This window comes from Anopheles aquasalis, chromosome 2, assembly GCF_943734665.1.
Source record: "Anopheles aquasalis chromosome 2, idAnoAquaMG_Q_19, whole genome shotgun sequence".
Taxonomy (NCBI): Eukaryota; Metazoa; Arthropoda; class Insecta; order Diptera; family Culicidae; genus Anopheles; species Anopheles aquasalis.
The window spans coordinates 52460647-52468146 of record NC_064877.1 but is presented as its reverse complement, the minus strand read 5'-3'; the positions used below and the strand labels follow the sequence as shown (position 1 = coordinate 52468146).

Genomic DNA, 7500 nt, shown 5'->3' with positions numbered 1-7500 from the left:
AACTAATAAATGATTAAAACATCAAATATATCTAACTTTTTTCCGCGTTTTGGGATTTTTTGCTGCTTTCGTCTTTCATCATATCTGCAACGATTTCGCAGAATACCTCGTTTGCATTTCTCTTGACCTTTTTTATGTTTTGTGCTTTTGGTCATTTCATGAACAGATCTGAGAATTGAAAAAGGTTGCTGGAAAGCAGTTCATTTACTGAGCAAAGCAAAGCTTGGTTCGGTTAGCATGCTTGCATCCATTTTCTGCAGATATGTTTGCTATATACAAGTAGATAAATAGCTGTCTTTCCGACTATTTCTTGCTTGTATTGTTTTGCTATTTGTGTAGGACTTATGATGGGTTGTAACCACAAAGAAATTTAATCCTTAAGCAATCTAACACCGGCCAATGTGCAAGGCATGGATTTTCTAGTCTGTAGCCGGAAAGCCTCTCTGTGGGATGCCTTTTGTTGGGTTTAGTTGTTTATCCAAAGCCACTGGTAACACTTGAACATGAACCTGTTTGGTTCGGTCACGAAGTCAATGCCGCAAGGAGAAATGCCGTTCCGTATCCTATCTCTCGGGAACCCCGCCGTTTGATTGGATCTTCAAGCCCATCTCGCTTGCAGATCTAATTAATTTTTGATGGTAATTCTTCCTCAGCATCAAAACACAAACCATGAATGGATCTATTGATTCAACATGTTCCTTCCACAACGTTGTTTTTGTTGTTTACGGATCAAGTTTCTTAACTCGTCATTATGTTGCAAAACAGCGTTTTCTCTGTTTTGCTATTAACACCCTCGGCGAAATGCGATACATTCTCAAATTACTAATGTGTAAGCTCAAATTTGAAACCAATGGGAAGAGTACAAATCCTGCTGGATCGTCAGCATTCTTTGAAATCTGGAGAGCTGTAGAAGAGCGACAAGCATCATTGTTTCATAAAGTCAATTTTGCAAACCATATCTCACCAAGGATGAACGAAGTTTTCTCTGAAAGCAAAATCTTCATTTCGTATGGAGCATTCTATCCCGAATCAATTACTCTAGTAGATATTCAAAACCCTGCAGCAGGGGTAATAGAAGGATCCCAAAAAGGGGTTATTCTGGTTTGGGAAGCTAATCTCATAAACTTGTGACCTTTCGGCCTTCATTTTCTTCAGTTTGAATGAGGAGAAAACATCCATTCATCGATGAAAGTTACCGTAACATGCGGATCTTTTTCACGTTCAAGAGACCAATGCTGGTGAGTTAAGGTTGGGCCGATGGACAGGATGAGATTTTAAACTTATTAAATAATTCCAAGGGGTTTTCAGAACCAAATGCTTCATATTTTTCACTTTCGTCCAAATTAATGGATTCCATGTATCAACCGTGAGATGAAACCATTTCATAATGTTCTAAACATCATTTGAATAGAAAATCATTGTAGTTACATGAAGGTTATCCTAGCTTAATAGGGTCCTGTCGCTATAATGAGAATACTATTTCGATTAATTCACTTCGTAATATCCTTAGTTCACCATTAGTTATAATTCGTGGGGATGTATAAAAAGAAGTTCAAAGCAATAAATTTGCCAAAGCTCCAATAGTTGTGGTTTCATGTGCAATGGCCATCATGAGGATTGGCATGGTGGGACAATACAGCTGCCAACCACATCGATGCAACCCCTAATCGCGGATTTCCCCCAAGGATCAAAACGAATCCAGGAATCGTTTTATAAATCCATTGCAGGGACGAAGCGCATGCTGGTGCAGCTTAGAGGTCTTAACAAAAGCAAACTTACCGACGGATCGGACCTGCGCCCTGCCCAACAAACCAAATGGCAAGGGGCTACAAGTTATTTGGGCTGATGATTGAAATCACCCATGGTGTAGATTGGCATGAGGGCTGCCTGTTGGTTTAGGGACCCAGGGATACATCCATATAGTACCATTTATTTTCAGGCGGACACCTGGTGATAGTATAGTAGGATCGGTGGCGATGGTTGGCTAATTTTGAGATGCGTAGTTTTTTTTCCCTTTTCCAAAATGTGTCTACGGCTGTTCGATGTTTTATGGTGCACAAGGGTTTTTAACAGCAATATCAAAAGCCCATACACATTGGAAATAGAAAGGATACAGTGATAGTTGAAAGATCTTTTAAAATGCTAGTGTTTATTAATGGCACTCTGTCGCTGAAATTTAATAATCACTCATCCTTGGTAACGCAAACTGGCGCTGATTAAAGTGGAGCTCAGTTCGTCTGTCGTTTATAGAACACGTCACTTAAATGGGAAGACGGTTTATGTTATCATCGCTGAAAGCATCGGTTTCGTGAAAGACTTCTGTCCCGTATCACCACCACCGTACCGATAATATCTTGTTGATAAAATGGTGTTACTGCTGCCCTGGATGCCAGGTCGCCGTGGTGTCGTCGGCACTCATCCGCTGCAAAACGTAACCTTTTGAAGAACAATCTGATCCGGATCATAGCGTTGATGCTCAGTGGCTCAAGGAACTGTACAAAGAATGTCGGCATGTATCAACTCATTAGTGTAATGAAAAGATCTGCCGTTAGTGATTAGCTAGCATAGCCTTGTGATGTAGCTTTTGAGCTCAGGAAGTGAAGTGTATCTAAGCATTCCGGTTTCTGGGTTGCAGCTCCAGCAGCCAACACTCTATTGCGATCTAAATTTAGAGTCTGGCTACGATGGTGCGCTGTTGATGTGTTTGCTGTTTGGATGCTAAGGGTACGGCATGAGCCCGCGGTTGGTAGGTTGTGCCGTGATCTTTAACTTTAGGCTTCCCCATGATGGTACCGCCTTCCGTTCTTTTTTTTTCCAGGTTATAAACTGTAAAAGATTGTTTGCCAATGATAAGACATCAAAAAGAAACCTCTGCTCTATGCATCGTCACGTGTCATGAATTGTACGGTCTCTAGCGTCTACCTAAAAAATTGAATTAATCCAGACCCAAGCCACGGTGTCTGGTGTGAGCATTAAGATGACGCTCCGTTTCTGAAGCGAGTAATCGCACCGAAAGCTGATAAATCGATGATGGGGCGTGAAACAGATTCCCATTTTCCCTTCAAAATGTATAAGCCATTGGAACGCAACCGCTCGATAACCGCATATTGCAGTAGAGGGAAGTGCGTTCTCCAGGCTATCCGGCAGATGATGCTGTGTAGCCACACCACTTCGTTGCACTTTCGGCCACTGTCCATTAATTAAACGAAAATAAATGATGGATGATGGAATTCTGGTCGCTCCTCTTTCTGCTGTTGCTACTCTGACCGCAGCTTCCCGAGCACGGGTCGGTTCAGACTCACTTTCGGTGTGTATTAATTTAATTCAAACTCCATTAAGGTAATTATTACTTCCTCCTGTTGGCCATTCGCTTCGTGATCATGTCTAAACGATAATATACATGTATATGCATCCATCCTTGTACAATGTTGATGATCTACAGCACGTACTTAGGACGATGGACGATTGATGTAATATTTTTGAAGTGTTGCATTCAGTTTTGCAAATCTACAATACTGTTAGTACTATCTAGTTAATTTTCACCTCGGAATTGTCAGAGAGCTCATAGAGCGTCTTCCATCTTATTATATGTGCATGCGAAAAGACCAAAAATATCGTTTAATCATCCCATTTTTCGTTCGAAACAGATTTTGATACATCTGTGAATAGCTGGCTAGCTGGGTTCTAGTTACATGTGTATTACGAACATATTGTATCCTGTCGGCGGACTACCAAATCCGGCATTCTTTCCTACGTTGGTATTTCGGTCTCATTTACTATTTTTTATCATCGACCTCATGCCATACCGATGGGCAGAACACTGTCACAAGAAGCTCTATCAATAGCAACATGTGAACGTCTTAACCGATGGAAGCAGGATGCTGCAAAAAAGGTAACCCAAGAGGAAAAAGTCAGTATCGCATAATGCACCCCGTTCATCACGAAATCCCTTAAATGTATTGATATGAAGCAGTAACAGGAGCATCTTAACGAAACGAACGATCTCTGTATGTACGTAAACAAACGCTCTACAAGGGACACTCGAAAATGGGACGACAGTTCCCTGATCACCTCTCTGATAGTAACTAATCAAGATAAATTCTTTTAATTAAACTTTAATTTAGCTTCACGACATGTTGTGGTCATTTTGAGTTTCATGGACACAGTTAAGGCATGGCTAGCTCCAAAAGGTAGCACACATGTTTTCTTATCACGAACGATACGGGTTCGATTAAAGTATTCGTTTTGTAGAGCAACCTTAGGCTGGCGCGAGCTATTCCGGCGGAAAGACCACTATAGGTCAAGCAGCATATAGAATTTTAATGATGCTATACGTCTTCATTGTGAGGGTTCCCAATTCCAAGTATGTAAAACTACCAATGTTGATGACACTGCTATCCTTCTACTTTAATATTGCCATCTCTAGACTAAGATTGTAAGACCATAAGGAACTGGAATGTTTTTTTTCATTTTCATTTCATTTCAGTATTCCCAATATTAATTTATTTTTTTGTGAAAAAACAGTAGCTTCAATTTACATGGCACCCATTTACCATAGTGGCACAAATAATTCTGTATTTTGCAACAATAAGCAGGAGTGGGGAGGGCCATAGGGTGGTTCAGTATATAATTGGTACACACATTGCCGTTGGCAAACAGCAAACAAGAGTCACAATTCGTAGAATACCAACCACAGCCCGACCAACAAAACATGAAGATGGTCATGCTGGCACGTGAAAAAAATGGTTGGATTTAGGATGTTCCTTAGGGCATCTAAAATCGGTATCACACAGCTATCTCTAGAGTAAGAGTGTGGTGTGTGCTGTTTCGAGCTAATGTACAATTAAAAAGGCAGGCATTATAATTAAACACCCCATGAGTAAGGGTGTAAATCCGCAAATAGTTGAGCAATTTGAGAAGAATTTTTTTTTTCGTTCGTGAACGATTTAAAAGCTGTTTCCCATTCTCTTAAGATAACATTTTGATTTCAACAATAATTAAAAAAATAAAATTGTTGGTCAAGGATTCTTCGTTGATATTGATGGTTTTGTTTCGTTGATCTTCTGGTATTCCAGATTTGGTGTGAGCAGCATCAAGTTATCTCTAGACCAGTGGAATGGAGAATGAAAATAAAATCAATTTATTTGTTGAGCAGATAAGATACACGACCAAGAGCTGATTTACGTTACACAAACGGAGCACCACATGTTAAGGTCGTAGGTTATGCTGGTCGTAGAAGGTCCCAAAAACCGTTCGCGATACCATGACAATTACAATGAATCCAATAGTTTTATCAATGGCAATCGTTTCCTGATGACCGTTAGTTTTTTCTACGGACAAAAAAAACAGTGTGTTAAAACCGGACCAGCGTAGATGTAGAACGACAGGGATGAAATAAATTTACTGCTGTGATTAACCCTTAATCCTTGAGCTGCCTCAACCGTCCTTCCAACATTTTACCTGCTAGTAACCGCTGTCTTTTCAAAATCTACATACAATAAATTAAACCGCAAGCGATAAACAACGTTCAGCTCTTCGATGAAATCATGTTAAATATCGAATCGATCAATTACTCTAAACCCCATGGAATTACATAATTGGCCAGGAGTTTTTGTATTGCAGACAGTGACAATTTGAGGTGATGTTTGTTATTTCCTAAACCATGCTGCAATGATATTCTCAATTAAAGTAAATTTAATTTCATTTCGTAACTTGATTTAACATATAATTAAAAAAGACAGAAATAGAATGATAACCTCACCCATTCTGGCTAGTTTACCTTGAACAGTAACGATGGTGATAACGGTGGTATCAATCAATCACCGTGAGACTTTGAAGTTGATTATATTTATTTCAGGGCCGAAGAATATATGAATAGTCATCTCTCACTGGCCAAGAGTTTTTGGGAATAAGTTTATAATATAAACGCACGTTTCAGCTCTACATATAATAATTTTAAGTAAAAGTCGGTGCATTTTTCTATAACAAGAAATAAGACTAGCAATGTCTGACGTCTGATATCTAAAGCTGGCAATCTAAAATTGGGGCTATATATTTTAGCGTGGCAAGATTCTTTTGGAGTAAAATTGTCGTTGAAAATCCCTGAAACATAATTCATTTCCATTGAAGCGAGTGAAAGAGCATGGATGTGCAGGACTCGATAAAACTCGCCAGCAGCACAGGACAAGGCCAACACCAGACTTGCCTTTAAAACCCTCGCCATCGAAATTGTTGATCCCGGATGTTCTTGAGATAGCCAGTGAGAAAGGAATGGGGGTTGCCTCAAGCAAATTGCACATGCCGGAGCAATGTCTAATTGAATCATAGTTTGGTTGATTGCGTGAAGATATTTCCATCTGCGAGACTTCAGCTTCTAGTAAATGCTCAAATCGAGCATGATCGAATCTATGGTTGTATGGTTGGATCAATGAGTAACGAGGGGTTGTCAACCCTCGAATAGCGTTTTTGCTTACTCTGACAACCATTATGGATTGTTCTGAAGCAACGCGGGCCTTGTTACGCATTGATAATACTTGTGATAGAACCTACCTCTCCACAAAGTACTAAAGTATTGGTCCATATAAACATGGAATGCTGACCCTAGGTCCATGAAAGTTCAGCAAGAATTTAAAGGAGGGTGCTGTTATCGAACCACAAATTTCGCTTCAGTCGGGATTTGCTTCGAGTAATGTGCAATCGCCTGTAGCGGTTGGCAATGTCTTAAAATTCAATTTGCACTCTGTTCAAGCTGAGTGGAATTGATTTACAGCGAAGATGACAGAATATTAAAAGACTCATCCCAAAATGTTCGCGATAATCATGAGCAGGTACTAAATCATGCAGGAAAACCAAGTGCTGCGACAAGGGATGTTATTAGTTAAGCAACAGTAAACTGAAGCATTTTGGCAAACATTTAAAGCGTTGTATGATGCAATTATTAAGTATTATTTAATAACATTCTTAAAAAGCAGTAGAGATAGATGTAGAAGAACAAGAGCATATATGTAAATTTCTTGTGGCCTCAAATAGAAACCAGGCAGCTGTTGAACACATAGTGCCAACATTTAAATCGAATTACAATGACAATTATGTTGTTTAGCTATTGACTTTGATATCGTCTCTAAATAACGAAACAATCGAATCAAAAGTAGTAAATCATTTTTCTAAATCCACGAGTAAGCCACACATAATTTCTTTTAGTCTGTTTTTGTTGGAAACAGCCATAGCATATTGTCTTTCGTAAGAAAGGGTATCGTCTTCGTTAGAAGGAAGAATCGCGTTAAGTGCGTTCATCTCGACGGCTCGAACGCTGTACAAACAGAACAAAAGTGTGCAAATGGAAATATGAAAATTCAATATTTACCATACGACAATGATGATTACACTAAAACGGAATGGCTCGCGCACCGGTTATGTTATGTGGGAGCATATGTAGGAAGCAAAGCACTTAAACTGAGAGTAAATGTCATTTCGTTGTTCATTTATTTAAGTCTCATCTTC

General features: G+C 39.4%; 1 protein-coding gene across 1 annotated transcript in view; it reads left to right on the top strand.

The window, feature by feature from the left end:
* Positions 1-7500, top strand: part of LOC126569196 (roundabout homolog 2-like) — a 33865-nt gene that overhangs the window by 7357 nt on the left and 19008 nt on the right. The window lies entirely within an intron of this gene.